General features: G+C 40.4%; 1 protein-coding gene across 2 annotated transcripts in view; it reads left to right on the top strand.

Moving 5' to 3' along the window:
- The first annotated feature begins 1,239 nt into the window (after nucleotides 1–1,239).
- The window catches only part of LOC127452224 (histone deacetylase 5-like), a 103,260-nt gene continuing 88,742 nt past the window's right edge, over nucleotides 1,240–15,757 (top strand). For both annotated transcript variants that reach the window (XM_051717569.1, XM_051717570.1), the window contains exon 1: nucleotides 1,240–1,424. The gene's annotated coding sequence lies outside the window, so the exon portion shown is untranslated. The remainder of the gene's footprint in view (nucleotides 1,425–15,757) is intronic.

Below are 15,757 nucleotides of genomic sequence, written 5' to 3'. Positions count from 1 at the left end.
ACTAGCCAAAATATTTAATAAACAAACAAGGGATGGGAAATCTTAGAACTTTTATGAATGACAAATGTCGCAATTCTGCAGAAAACTGCTGATAAATTTCTAAGTGTGCAGATTCCATCTGGGCCTGGTCATGTGATCCCAACATGGCAGCCCCCATGAAGGGACCCTCTCCATGTAGAATAAAACAGCTTTTATAAGGTTACTGATATGAATGGAGTCTTCATCTCATGTGGGTGGTAATGATTCTATACATATTTTAAAATACATCCGTTTCAAAAGTACATTTCTTCAGGAATAAAACTTTTTTAATGAGGAAAAAAATACCGAGTGTACCTTTAAATAGGGGTCCACTTGCAGCGCGAGTTATTGTCCACAATGATATTTTGTGCAGTGAATTACTGGCTGCCGAGAGCATGAAACCATAAAATTCAAGAGACATTGAGAAACCAAACATTTTATAACTGTAAAGTTATAAACTGTGTATAAAAACTAAAAAGACAATGTTACATTTTAATTTCAGCCTATGTCGTGCTTATAATTTTGTGTATTTTGGGGCCTATATGCAGTTGATGATAACATTAATAAATTTTGATGTTAGATGTTAACCAAATTTCTGTTTCGTTTGTGCGATAAGCTGTTTTGTTGGGCCACCACTTGGTTGCTCCTGAAGCAAAACCAGATGACCCATGTTTACAACCGGAACGCGCACATCGACAGGCAGAGAGCGTTTCTGGTATGCTAAAAACCGCGGGCCGCTCCCCTGGATGTCTTTTTTTTTTATGTTTACAGAGCCTAGTGCTGTCACAGAGACAGGTGTGATTTCTCAGGACACCAGTTTCAATCATATCTGTCAGGTAGGGACATTTTATACGTGGTATCGCTTACAGCACCTTTAATGAAGAAATGAAAGGCGCACACATCCTTTCTCGCCTACCACCTTCTCCCCACGCATCACTTTATTCTACAACCTACCGAAAGGGGGCGCCATTCTCCCTAAAACCCGTTTAGTTCCTGCTTAAAATATAAAAAACATAGAAAACTCCAGGCAAGCAAAAGTCAAGCTTTTTATCAACCCCAGTCGCTCGGAAGTCATCAGGATAATTTACAGCCGTCTTCACATCGGCATCTTTGAGACCCGAGAGCCGCGCTCTGCGGGTTGTAAATCTGCCGTGTCTCGAGCTGAGTCGCGTCGGCTATTTTTAGAACAAACAGCCGTGGTCACGTGACCCTCGAGAGCACGTCATTAATGTTGTTGTTGGTGGATAAGCTGCAAATATGGAGGAAAGAGAGTTGAGACAGAATTTTTTTTACTTTTCATGAAAAGGAGGATACAAAATAGTTCTGCAAAAGTGATAAAGTGGAAGACGGGTGTTGAAATAAGACGGAGCGTGACGGCGCGCGCTGTGCGAAAGGACAAGTATCAGGTAAAGTAGAAAGAAACATTTAAATAGACTGATTGTGATGGTGTATGGTCTTATTTCTTATGATCTTGACACCCACCGACATGCAACGACCTTACCCGCTGGATAGCACATTATGACGTCTTACCCACAGGATAACACATGATGGATTATATTCTGCATTTAGACAGGTTTACACCTTTTGCACATTGGCAGTTTCTCACCCAGGTCAGCAGCTTTGGCTTAAACAAACATAAAGAGTTTGTCTGATTCAGTCCGAGTTGCTGGCTTTAGTGCAAACTATCGCCATTTCTTAGGGAAGTAAGGCGATCGTAGCTCGTGGGAATAGCCGGACGGGATGGCTTTTAAGGTTTTTATGTTCGCCAGTCTCTCCCTTGTCAAGTCTGGTACGTATGTACAGACAGATAAAGTTGGAACCCCGGTACAGCACTGAGTCTGTTCACTTGAACTAGAGGACGAGCTATTCAGTCAATCGCGATGTTCTTTTATTACGTAACAATGAAATAGATAGTCGCTCGAGCGCGGTTGTCATTTGTTTCATTGTAACACTTGCCATTTGTTACATTACCGCGTGACAGACTTGAATACTGCAATGTTATGGTGACATTATTTTACACTGTCAAGAAATAAATGCCCTATAGAGGGATTTGTCGTCCTGAAGCAGATACCTGCAAGTGTTTTTTCTGTGATAAACGACTCTAGTACATGCTGAACACAGAAATATCAGAAATACATCACAAATACCCAGGAATTTCAGGAATATTTTGGAGTTACTATTAACTGTAATTACTGTACCATTTTGGTAATCCTCTAATTCTGTCTGTCTGTCTGTCGTTCGTTCGTGATGTCTACATATACTTATATCATTTAGATGTCTCTACAATTAAATTTACCATAGGTAAGACAGAATGGATTTTGTTCTGAGATAATTTCCTGTTTGTTTTTACCCTCCTCCTGATTCATTCAAGTTAAGTCACGATTTAACAGTCCCAAGAATAGGCTTGTGTATCACTCATGCACCAAAATTGAAAATTTTCCTCCAGGCTAAAACTGAGGATATGGCTCATTTGTCATGATCTGTGTGAATAAAGTTGAAGCCATTATTCAATTATCATGTTAGTTGAATTAGGTGTAACAATGAAGACATTGCTTTAGGTAAGTGATGATAGGTTAGGTTTAATTGGGTAACATTAACTGTTATATTAGAATGGCAACAAGAAATCATTTTCATCGCTTCAGCAAGAATACTGGAGATCTCATGTGGGGTAACTTTTTGACAAGCATTTAGACGATTATAGACATACAGTAATGGATGGTTTAAACCAACCATTAAAGAAGCTTAAAAAGCTGTATTTGCTCTTTAGGATGTGAGAGGGGTCAGCTGAGTAAATCGTGGGTGTGTCAGTGGCCAAGGACACAAGCTTCTCATCTCTACAATCTGTCTTAGTCGCGTTTGCAAGCGAGTTGATGCCATTAGTGATTTCCAGGAAACAACGTCCTCTTCGCTGCTTATGGATGTGTGGAGCACCACCATCTGTTGGTGAAGAAAAAAAAGTACTGCTTAAAAATCTGATTTTAGCATAGGTGAAGAAATCAGTCTGGCGATTGATACACTCACGTGTCTTACTGTGCAAATTGTGAGAAGTTTTGGTGCCAGGACCCTGGGAATTTGCCCTGTTGTTTTGCATGTAAGCCTAACGGGTTTAAAGTGATAGCTAAACCAGTTCACCAATTATACAGCTGCGAATAGTATTTCTATAAGGTAGCAAGGAAATTCACATTCCCTAGCATTAGATTTATCCATGCACCTACTAATCTGTTAAAGGTGCACTCAATAATATTTTCCTCATTAAAAAAGTTTAACTCCTAAAGACATGAATTGTACACTGATGAGCCAAAACAATTTGTTGCCTCACAGGTGAAGCAAATAATGTTGATCATCTCCTAACAAAGCCACATGTCAAGGTCTGGGTAGATTAGATGGCAAGGCAACAGTCAGTTCTCGTAGTCAACGCGTTGAATGCAGGAGAAATGGGCAGGAGCAAAGATCTGAGCGACTTTGACAAGGGCCAAATTGTTATGGCTAAACGACTGGGTCAGAGCATCTCTGAAACGGAAAGTCTTGTGGGGTGCTCTCGGTCAGCAGTAGTGAGTACTTACAGACAGTGGTCCAAGGAGGGACAAACCACAAACCGGCAACAGGGTGTTGGGCACCCAAGGCTCGTTGATGCGCGAGGGCAACGAAGGCTATTCCGTCTGGTCCGAACCAACAGAAGGTCTACTGAAAATTGTAATGACGGTTACGGGAGGAATGTGTCACAACACACAGTGCATCGTACCCTGCTGCGTATGAGGCAGCATAGCTGCAGACCGGTCAGAGTGCCCATGATGACCCTTGTCCACCATTGAAAGCACCTACAATGGGCACACAAGCGTCAAACTGGATGTTGGAGCAGAGTAAGTAGGTCGTCTGGTCCGATGAGTCCCATTTTATTTTACATCAAGTGGACGGCCGTATACGTGTGCGCCGTTTACCTGGGGAAGTGATGGCACCAGGATGCACTGTGTGAAAACGACAACCCGGTGAAGGGAGTGTAATGCTCTGGGCAATGTTCTGCTGGGAAACCCTGGGTCCGGCCATTCATGTGGGCGTCAATTTGACACGTGCCACCTACCTAAACATAGTTGCAGACCAAGTACACCCCTACATGGCAATGGTATTCCCTGATGACTGTGGCCTCTTTCAGCAGGATAATGCGCACTGCCACAGTTGTTTGGGAATGGTTTGAGGAACATAATGAAGAGTTCAAGATGTTGCCCTGGCCTCCAAATTCTCCAGATCTCAATCCATTTGAGCGTCAGTGGGATGTGCTGGACCAACAAGTCTGATCCACGATGGCTCCACCTCATAACTTACAGGACTTGAAGGATCTGCTGCTAATGTCTTGGTGCCAGATACCACAGGACAACTTCAGGGGTCTTGTAGAGTCAGTGCCTTGGCTGGTCTGCGCTGTTTTGGCGGCACGTGGAGGACCAACAGCATATTAGGCAGGTGGTCATGATATTTTGGCTCATCGGTGTAATTTCGTAATATATGTAGAAAACCATGTACTCTCACATTAAAATGAAGATTCCAGTCATATCAGTAACCTTGTAAAAGCTGTTTTATTTTATATGTAGAGGGTCTGCACATGGGGGCTGCCATGTTAGAATCATGACCAGCTGAATACTACTCGCTTAATCTCAGTAAATGTCCTGTTATTTGACACTTTCACTCACTGATTAAAGTAATCATGGCTGACTGTGAATACTAAACTTCTACAGTGGCATTTGAAACTAAAAATGATAGCTGTCAGTGTAAGTCCAAGATGACACAAAGACAAAATTTACTGAGTGCACCTAAGGCAACTGTTAAAAATGCAATAGCTTACCCAAGATGCATTTAAAATGCCCTGAAATACAACAGTGCACAATGTTTTGCAATCCAGAAGTCGCAAAACTGTGAAATTTTAACAATATTCAATTGCATTTTGCTGTTACTTTACTGTATATTATGCATGGAGGTTATAGTTTTGTCTATTTCTGAACTCCCTGTTCGTGGTTTGTTTTGATTGGCTCAATCTGGTCTGGCCGGTGATTGGACTTTGATCCACTCTTTTAAAGAAGTGTTGCACATGCTTGTAGTAAATGCAAAATAATTATACTTTATAGCAGTGCAGATACTCATAGTAATTTCTCTGTTTTAAAAAAAAAAAAGTTAAATAAAAATGTGACAAACAATGTGACAAAGTGTTTTTGCAGGCTTTATTTATATTCTTTGGACAATGGAACTCTTTGTGTGTGCGTGTTCGTATATACAGTACGTATTGTACAAACTTGTATGACTCTTTTGCTGGCTTGTTTCTCACCTGTATGTCCACGTTCACACCCTTGTCTTTATGACGACGTTCGTTAGAATGGAATGCTGAATACAGGTCTGTTTTTGCGCTCTATATGAAGTCCTCATAATGAATAGTCTCTGGGTGTAGAATGACGGAGTGAAGATCCAAACCTGTGCACCACCCAGAGCCACGCCAGGCTTCTTCAGCTGCTTAACAATACATTGCTAACCCCTCTGGGCCAGGAGGTGAGTGTGGAATGAAGGAGTGTGGAAATCCGAAGGCATTTTGATGTGTTGAAAACAGATGTTGCCTTGGCTACGTTACACAGATGACCTGTACCCTCTTTTACTATCCTGGCTGCTCAGTTGAGGTGTCCTTTAATTCCCCATCAGGAGTGCTTAAAGGGATAGATCACCCAAAAACAAAAATTCTATCATCATTTACACACCCTCATGTTGTTTAAACCCCATGTGGCTTTGTTTCTTCCGTGGGTCAAATGGGTTTGTAACAAGATGAGGGTGAGTTAATGATGAACCCTTTAAATTAACTATCCCTTTAAGCATTACTGCAATTGGGATTACAGTTAGTGGGACATTTAGGAGGGCATAGAGCCAGATTCAGTTTTTCCACTGCATCTTCCACATGATGTGTTTGTGCAGTCAAGTGGTCATTTTTTGGATTGCTCTGAACATTACAGGCTTAAAAACAATTGAGTGTGGTGCTATGTAATCGATGTGTAATCTAGTGACTATGTAATTGAGGTGTATTTTAGACATTGTACATTCCAGTTCGAGGTAGAGTTTGCGTCTTGAACATGGTGATGATCAAAGAAAGAAAGCAGACAGTGATGTAGTTCTGTCTCACTCTCTGCAATGAATGAAAAGTTATTACATTTGTGATGACGTTGCATTTGGATCAAAACTTAACAAGAATAGTAATTTGCCTTTGCCTGATAGTGGAGCTCCAATGGGTGTTTATCTACAGCGAACTAACCAGATTAGGCTTTGAAAGATATAATTTACAGCCATAACTAGCATAGACATTATTGTATTCAGACTTGTAATATCTAAATGACTGATTCATAAAAGTTGTGGTCAAGCTCTTGAGATGGATGGGTTTTCCATATACTGTTCAGTTGCCACTTGGACCCTCTATGTGCTGTATTGCTTTTGTGTATATTTGTCTGTGAGCGTTTACACCAGCTTTTCTGACATTTGATTTTACCCTCAGTGTATGATGTCTGATTTGAGATTTGCCTGCCCCTCATGCCTCTCAGATTGTCTCTTCCTGTCTAAATGGGTGATGCTTATCCAGAATAAGTTGCAATGGGGAGCAGACTTTATGCTGACAGTCAAAAGTTTAATTAGTGTAAGCAAGAGTAATTCAGAGTAATGCATTGGATTTTTGTATTGGTTGCTCAACAGAGCTGTAAGTAAATCTGAAATCTGTTCTTTGAAAAAAAAAAAAAGAAAGTTGTACACTACGGTGGGAATAGCAGCCCACTAGCATCTAGGGACCTGTACAGGGTTATCAGTAGTGGTCGACCGATATGGGTTTTTCAATGTCTGATGCCGAAACCGAGAGCTAGAGAGCAGGATGGCCAATGGTCGATATAATGCAGATAAACATAATGCAATTTAACAACAGCAAATCATGTACACAACATTTCTAAAGTGAAATAAGCACTTATTTATGGAAATTAGCATAAATGTGAAGAAAAAAACTTGAAAAAAACTTTTGACTATCCATTGACAAATCTATAGGTAGTTTTTGGAACTGACACAAGGGAAGGTTAAAACGTCTGTTGATCGACCAAGCAAACACGGTTATCGGCCAGTGCCGATAATGGCAAAATGGCTAAATATCGGCTGATTAATCGGCCTGGCCAATATATAAGTCTATCACCAGTCATATGGGGGTATTGCATAACGTGCATTGTTACTAAAATATTTAATTTTTCTCATTCACATATTTCCAAATATTTTGGCTATTAAATTAATAAGCCAATTTAATAAAACAGTGAACATTAGTCAGAGATATGAAGTGGTTAATGTTCTATAAAATTATTATTGTATCATTAATAAAGTATTATTTATCATCAAGGCTATTTAATACATCCAGATATTATTTTTGTTAATATTATTATTCTACATTGTAGCATTTGATCATTTTAGCGCATGAGCATGACACCGAACTGATGCAAAGCGTGAGAAGTGGAGTTTGGAGCTGTGCACGTTTATGGCGCGAGCATCCGCCAGCATCGGCACCATCTGCACAATGGACGGCATGAAACAAATAATGTTCAGCGAAAATTCAAATGAAGAACGCGATGGATATATTAATTTGGAAATATATCAGATTGCAGGGGGATTTTTTAGCCCAGAGCCTCCGATAATTTCCGACCCTGGATGGAACTAGAGATGGAGATGAGAGCTGTACATATTACACAAAGTATTTTTGCTATTTCTGCCTTTCTTGCAAATGTGCTGCATCATGAAAAATGAGGGAGTGCAAAGATATGAAAGGCGTTCGCAGTCACGCGCTTTCAATGTTAACAGTTTTGTTGATTATAAACAGGAACGATCAACAGTTTTATCACGGCGCTTGCTTACGGAGACGTGGTATAACTCCATTTGCATGTCGAATTAACAGGTTTAGAAAGGTTTATACATCTGTAACATCATAAGTTCAGTATTTATGCGACAAAGCACTTTTTCACTTGGTGCGCTCACACTTCTGACACTGCTGACAGCTGCACAAGAGAGAGAGAGACAGAGTGGATTTATATGCACAGCTTCTGGAATTACAGTTTGATACAAAAACAAGTTTATTGATTTGATTTTTTCATCTGTATTATTGGTTTACTAATATAGAGACTAATTTGCAGCTGCAATGTAAAATGAATAAAAGTGTGCAGAATTTCTTGCATTATGATAGTGGAAATTGTGGGAATTATTTTGTTAACAGCCACAATCCCGCACCGAATTTCAGGCTCTGCAGACTGTTTTATATTAAAATATTAAAGTTGCCCTGGTTTCCCTTCTATTTAATTTCATAATAAAAAATAAATAAATAAAAAAAAACATTACTCTGCAATCTGCTAAATTAATGCAATGAAAAGCTGCATCAATAGCATTTCTTTTCCTCACTCTTGTCATATACTTCAAGGCAGGCCAAATCAAAGGTCAAAGTTGGCCCGCAGGCCCTAGTTTGGGCATCTCTGCTGTAACACATCTATTACTTTCTTGCTCAGTTGGGAAGGAGGAAGCAGGAGCCGGGTGAACAATCCAACGTAAATCACTTTTAATCACAACTGTTAGCATGCCCGACCGATATATCGGCCGATATTAGCCTTTCAGCGATATATCGGTATCGGCGTATATTTTACCGATGTGCGCCGATATGAAAACTTTTTTCAGAACATATAATGCAGAAAACAATGCTTTAGAATTGGTGTCATAGTGTAGTTTGTCCAGCAGAGTGCGCTCCGACTCCATTGTTTACAGAGCTGAACTGCCAATGGCTCTGCAGACAGGGCGGAGTTAAGCGGTGTCTCGGTAAGTTAACTAGTTTGTGAAATACATACTGGAAACCTAATAAACAATGACCCATCATTTTCCCTTTTCAATATAACTAATATAACATTAACCTTGTCCCTGACAAACATGTTTGTATGTTTGCTGTTAGCCAGCTATAGTTTGTCAGTGCAGTAAGTAATGTAGCAGATTAAAAGGTAAACATCAGAGCATTTGCAGCTCAGCAGACAGCGGTGTGGTGGTGGATTGTGTCTTATGAGTGTTGATTTCATGCTATGTTGTTACGTAGTTGGTGAGACACAATGCTGGAAAGTAAAATAATTCAACGTCTGTCTTTTACTCTCCGTGACAACGAGCTTATTGCTAACTAGCTAATCACGTAGCTACTTTCAGTAACTACGTTTCCATCCAAGGATTTTTTGTGGAAAAAGTTTTAGCGCATCAAAATAAAGCTGATGGAAACGCAAATTATCGCTAATAAAGTGTCGACATAATATTTTTCCGTTTAACTCTAGCGCATGAACTTACCCCAATCGTTAGCCTGTGTTAATCATGACTACAAGGTATAGGATCCTTGAAAGCCAATTTATTGTACATGATTATGGATTGATCTTAACAGAATAAAGATCCGATCACTGCAAACACATCTGCATCATGACACTTCCAGGAGTGCCAACACAAATATCTCATATCAAGACATGCACATTGACAAGTGCACATAGATCAAATGAATGGCCACTATTTGCGTTTAATTTAATCGCGGTAGACATCCGTTTATTTATTAAAGTTGCTTTTCCACACCATTCAAAATAATAGACGGCAGTCACGGAATTAGCCCACAATACAAAAAACATATAATTTCTGTGCACAAAGATGTTTTAAATTAAAAAGAAATACACAATACTAGAAGAAAAGCATCAGTGTGCTTTTTTGGAACACTAACATATAACCCAATTCTATAAAATTATTGTTTAGCTTACTTTTGAAAAAATGCTGGCAAAATTCCCTGTATTAAATTAAATAAATGACCAAATGAAAAACACATTAAATAAAAAAATTACCAAATGAAAAAAATTATATTTTTAGACCTATACAGGTGCATCTCAATAAATTAGAATGTCGTGGAAAAGTTCATTTATTTCAATAATTCAACTCAAATTGTGAAACTCGTGTATTAAATAAATTCACTGCACACAGACTGAAGTAGTTTAAGTCTTTGGTTCTTTTAATTGTGATGATTTTGGCTCACATTTAACAAAAACCCACCAATTCACTATCTCAATAAATTAGAATACATCATAAGACCAATAAAAAAAAGATTTTTAGTGAATTGTTGGCCTTCTGGAAAGTATGTTTATTTACTGTATATGTACTCAATACGTGGTAGGGGCTCCTTATGCTTTAATTACTGCCTCAATGTGGCGTGGCATGGAGGTGATCAGTTTGTGGCACTGCTGAGGTGGTATGGGAGCCCAGGTTTCTTTGACAGTGGCCTTCAGCTCATTTGCATTTTTTGGTCTCTTGTTTCTCATTTTCCTCTTGACAATACCCCATAGATTCTCTATGGGGTTCAGGTCTGGTGAGTTTGCTGGCCAGTCAAGCACACCAACACCATGGTCATTTAACCAACTTTTGGTGCTTTTGGCAGTGTGGGCAGGTGCCAAATCCTGCTGGAAAATGAAATCAGCATCTTTAAAAAGCTGGTCAGCAGAAGGAAGCATGAAGTGCTCCAAAATTTCTTGGTAAACGGGTGCAGTGACTTTGGTTTTCAAAAAACACAATGGACCAACACCAGCAGATGACATTGCACCCCAAATCATCACAGACTGTAGAAACTTAACACTGGACTTCAAGCAACTTGGGCTATGAGCTTCTCCACCCTTCCTCCAGACTCTAGGACCTTGGTTTCCAAATAAAATACAAAACTTGCTCTCATCTGAAAAGAGGACTTTGGACCACTGGGCAACAGTCCAGTTCTTCTTCTCCTTAGCCCAGGTAAGACGCCTCTGACGTTGTCTGTGGTTCAGGAGTGGCTTAACAAGAGGAATACGACAACTGTAGCCAAATTCCTTGACACATCTGTGTGTGGTGGCTCTTGATGCCTTGACCCAGCCTCAGTCCATTCCTTGTGAAGTTCACCCAAATTCTTGAATCGATTTTGCTTGACAATCCTCATAAGGCTGCGGTTCTCTCGGTTGGTTGTGCATCTTTTTCTTCCACACTTTTTCCTTCCACTCAACTTTCTGTTAACATGCTTGGATACAGCACTCTGTGAACAGCCAGCTTCTTTGGCAATGAATGTTTGTGGCTTACCCTCCTTGTGAAGGGTGTCAATGATTGTCTTCTGGACAACTGTCAGATCAGCAGTCTTCCCCATGATTGTGTAGCCTAGTGAACCAAACTGAGAGACCATTTAGAGGGCTCAGGAAACCTTTGCAGGTGTTTTGAGTTGATTAGCTGATTGGCATGTCACCATATTCTAATTTGTTGAGATAGTGAATTGGTGGGTTTTTGTTAAATGTGAGCCAAAATCATCACAATTAAAAGAACCAAAGACTTAAACTACTTCAATCTGTGTGCATTGAATTTATTTAATACACGAGTTTCACAATTTGAGCTGAATTACTGAAATAAATGAACTTTTCCACGACATTCTAATTTATTGAGATGCACCTGTATATGCCTTTTCTTTACACAAACTTAAATTAGCCTTACCCTGTTCTGTAGACAAATAAAGTCGGCTGAATGACATTTTCTACACTTCAAGACTATAAACTATCAGAACTATTTGTCCAATGCTGAGTTCACTTTCAGAAAACTAGCTTTTGAACCTTTTAAAACTTTTAAATATTTTAAACCTAAACCTCTTTACCTCGGATCGCATTTGCTGAGCTTCTTCATAAAATGTAAATTGCATTATGATGCTAAAATTAATTTTAGATGACAATCAAGTTCAGTTGGTCGTTAAAAGTTGCTGGACAAATATGCGGGACATAATGCAGTTGAGATGGCAATGCTTTAGATTAGATGATTGTTCAAAATAGCTTATTGAATATCAGGAATGTATCATATATGTAAACCCTGATATTACACTGCATCAATTTTTCTTTAATAGCTGTGCACACAGCATTTACACATCGATGGATGGTCCTTATACTAAGACCGAAAATTTCCCCACTACTTGGTGCAGGTTGCCAGCTTGAACAGGGCCATGACGATTCGCTTTCGGGTCAGAACCGGTGGCAACCTGAGATAGGCGCAACATCAGTACCAATATTACAGTCCTATCAGAAGGGCAGCTGCTCCCTTTTGATTGCAATTCCTCATCTTCTGATTGCATTTAGTTGTGAAATTAAAATGACAGTAAGCTGTCATTTCAATGAATTGTCTCAATACTCTCCCCATTTTACAAAGACTTCTGAGGAAAAAAAATTAGGGACATCTGGGAGGCAAATTAGCGATAAACACACATTTCTGTATGGAAACGGCTTAAGGGCAGATTTCTTTTGCGATAAACCAAAACTTATGCGACAAAGTGTTTTTTTAGGCATGATGTCATCACGCACACCATTTTTATCGATAAAAGTTTATTTGAATGGAAACAGGCAGAAGATGGCAAATTTCGCAAATTTGTTTTTACGCATTTTCACTTTGTCAATAACAAAATAGCACGAAAAGTGGATAGAAACTAGGCTATAGTTGTCAGCAGAGTGGAAGCTAATGAGTAAACATGTATTCACCAAACTGTTTTGTTCAGGATTCACAGTTTGGTACCCCCTTCAACCGAACAATTCCTGTCATTGCATTTATAAAATGTAATATCTATATAAGTCTGGTTTTCCACCGTTGACAGTTTCCCCTGAACTTGTATAGCAGAATACGGTGTAACACTGCTGCTTATTTGTTTATCTTGACTCAGCAGTATGAATATCATCAGCATTTGACTGATACTAAAGAGTAATACTGATGTTTATTTTGCTATTTATTTCATTTTTATTTATTCTTTATTTTAATGGTCAGCATTTGACTGATACTAAACAGTACTGATGTTTATTTAGCTATTTATTGTATTTTTATTTATTCTTTATTTTCTCAGTGTTCAATTCTAGAATTTGTTAACAATGTATAATAATAATGTCAAATATTTTTTGATAAAAAATATTTGTTTAAGAAATCAACCTTAAGAGTACCTTTGCATAGTCATATTGGTGCAAAATTGGTGAAAAATCCACATAGAAAAGGTCTGTTTTCATTCCAGCTCAAAAATCAAATATATCGGCCACCATATCGGAAATCTGTGAATTTTTCCTCTCTAAAATCGGTATCGGTCTCAAAAATCCCATATCAGTCGGGCTCTAGTTACAAACATGGTCGTCTTTTCAGCCCAATAAATAAACACATGCTTTTCAGCACAATAACTGAACACACATACACAACAGCATTGCTTTTCAACCTGCTGACACACACACACTCGGCATTGTGCGTCTCTCTCCTTGTCTGTCGCTGTCTCCTCTCCTTAAATACTCCCGTCACTCCTCACTGGAACACGAGACAGGTGTGGAGCACAGGTGGAACTCACCACTCATCTCCCCCGGCCGCTCGGCCACGCCCCCATCGCCACATACCCCTATCGCCCAACACTGGCCAGAGAGCCATCTGGCCTGTGATATTCCCCCCCCCCCCCCCCATTTCAAGAGAGGAAGTGTTGCAGTTTCAGCCGACGCGCTGCAGGAAGGCTTTTGAGGTCATTATTCCACATTTCTGGGAATAGGAAAAGGACGAAGGGGTAGTAGAGGGGGAGGGAGGAGAGAGAAAAAGAGAGAGAAGAGAGAGGGCTCGCCGGCCCCTGAATACACTGCCAAACGGTCCTCAGCCAGCTGGACTGCCTCCATCAGCAACGCCGGTCGATGGCACAGGACCCACTCAGCCATCCCTTTCGGTAGCCTGCTGGAGAACTGCTCCAGTACCACCAGATCGAATATTTCTTCAGCGTCTTGATCTTCAGCCAGCAGCGAGGACCCCATGACAGCGTTTTCTTCCTCCAAATCCCGGGTTTCGGCACCATTGTAATGGTCCTGTTCGACTTGCTCCGATTGGGATTTGAACAGGCATCAGTCAGCATGAGAGGCAGGCGCGCTAACTAGGAGGCTAAAGGCTACAGCCTCTAACGTCAGTCCCTAGTGTGCCTCTTGAGGCCAGGGGATGGAGGTTTACACATACCGCACACTAGTACATTTTGTTGCAGGACCCATCCACACACATTCCCCTTAATAAAGTTGTAAATGCCTGCCAATTCGTACCCAAGATTAGTGGATGGGAGAGGCGGGGACTAACCGCAGCCTCGACACTATGCTTTTGTCCCCGAAATTAAATAATGACCATCACTATAGGGTAATTGTTAGGGACAACTACGTACCACTACTCCTGGGGTCATCTGGATATGGTGCTCAATGAGATTCGTACGACTGGGAAGAGGCGAGAACACGTCAGAGAATTCTCCTTGCAACTTGGCAACCTCTGTTATTTGGGATGGTGAGAGGTGGTCTCCACAAGTGGGTGGCTCGATCTGGTCCGAGCTCCTCCCTCTCCGGAACCACCATCGCCAAAGTCACTGGGGCCACCTCTCTCCACGGTTTTAAGAGGTTGAGGTGGTAAATCTGATGCAAGTCACTTTTAATCACACTTTACAGTTTTACAAACATGGTCGGCTTTTCAGCCCAATAAATAAACACATGCTTTACAGCACGATAACTAAACATGCATACACAACAGCATTGCTTTTCAGCCTGCAGACACACACACACACACACACACACACTCGGCTTCGTGCGTCTCCTCGTCTGATGCTGTCTCCTCTCCTTAAATACTCCCGTTACTCCTAACTGAAACACAAGACAGGTGTGGAGCAAAGGTGGAATTTATTCACCACTCATCTCCCCCAGCCACACTCTGGCCAGACACCGCTTGGCCACGCCCCCATCGCCACAGACTCGTTCCTCCTTTTCTTTTTTCTTTTTTTTATCTCCTATTCTCCCAATTTGGAATGCCCAATTCCCACTACTTAGTAGGTCCTCGTGGTGGCACGGTTACTCTCCTCAATCAGGGTGGCGGAGGACAAGTCTCAGTTGCCTCCGCTTCTGAGACAATCAATCCACACATCTTATCACGTGGCTCGTTGTGCATGACACCGTGGAGACTCTGCATGTGGAGGCTCATGCTACTCTCAACGATCCACACACAACTTACCATGCGCCCCATTGTGAGCGAGAACCACTAGTCACGACCACGAGGGGGTTACCCCATGTGAATATACCCTCCCTAGCAACCGGACCAATTTGGTTGCTTAGGAGAACTGGCTGAAGTCACTCAGCACACCCTGGATTCGAACTCGCGACTCCAGGGGTGGTAGTCAGCGTCAATACTCACTGAGCTTCCCAGGCCCCCTTTTCCTTCTTTTCTTAAAAAAAAAAAAAGCAAAAATCTGGTTTCCAGTGATGCACAATGGAATAATAAAAAAATTAAAATAAAGCAACAAAAGTAAACAATATGTGTGTTAACATGATTTTAGTTATCGCTTACTAACCTTTTTTGTGTAAAGTTATAGCCAATTTTACAATTTCATTGCCATGACAATGTAATGACAACAAACCCTAAAACCCTAAAATTACTGTAAAAATGGCGAATTAAACAACTTTACAGCTCAAATAAAATGTAAGTTGTAACAGAGGAATGAATGTTTGCGCTTTTTTGGTCACTGTATAATACCCTTATAGCCTTCATTTAATGGTTTTTGATGACATTTAATTTTGATAATTACTATTTTTCTTGATAGTAGAAAATATAAATGAATAGATGTGTCCAAACTTATGACTGGTTCTGTAATGGCTTTATATGCATCTCTTAATGTCTTTGGTTTATG

This window comes from Myxocyprinus asiaticus, chromosome 14 (genome assembly GCF_019703515.2).
Source record: "Myxocyprinus asiaticus isolate MX2 ecotype Aquarium Trade chromosome 14, UBuf_Myxa_2, whole genome shotgun sequence".
NCBI lineage: Eukaryota > Metazoa > Chordata > Actinopteri > Cypriniformes > Catostomidae > Myxocyprinus > Myxocyprinus asiaticus.
This window is presented reverse-complemented; position numbering and strand designations above follow the sequence as displayed.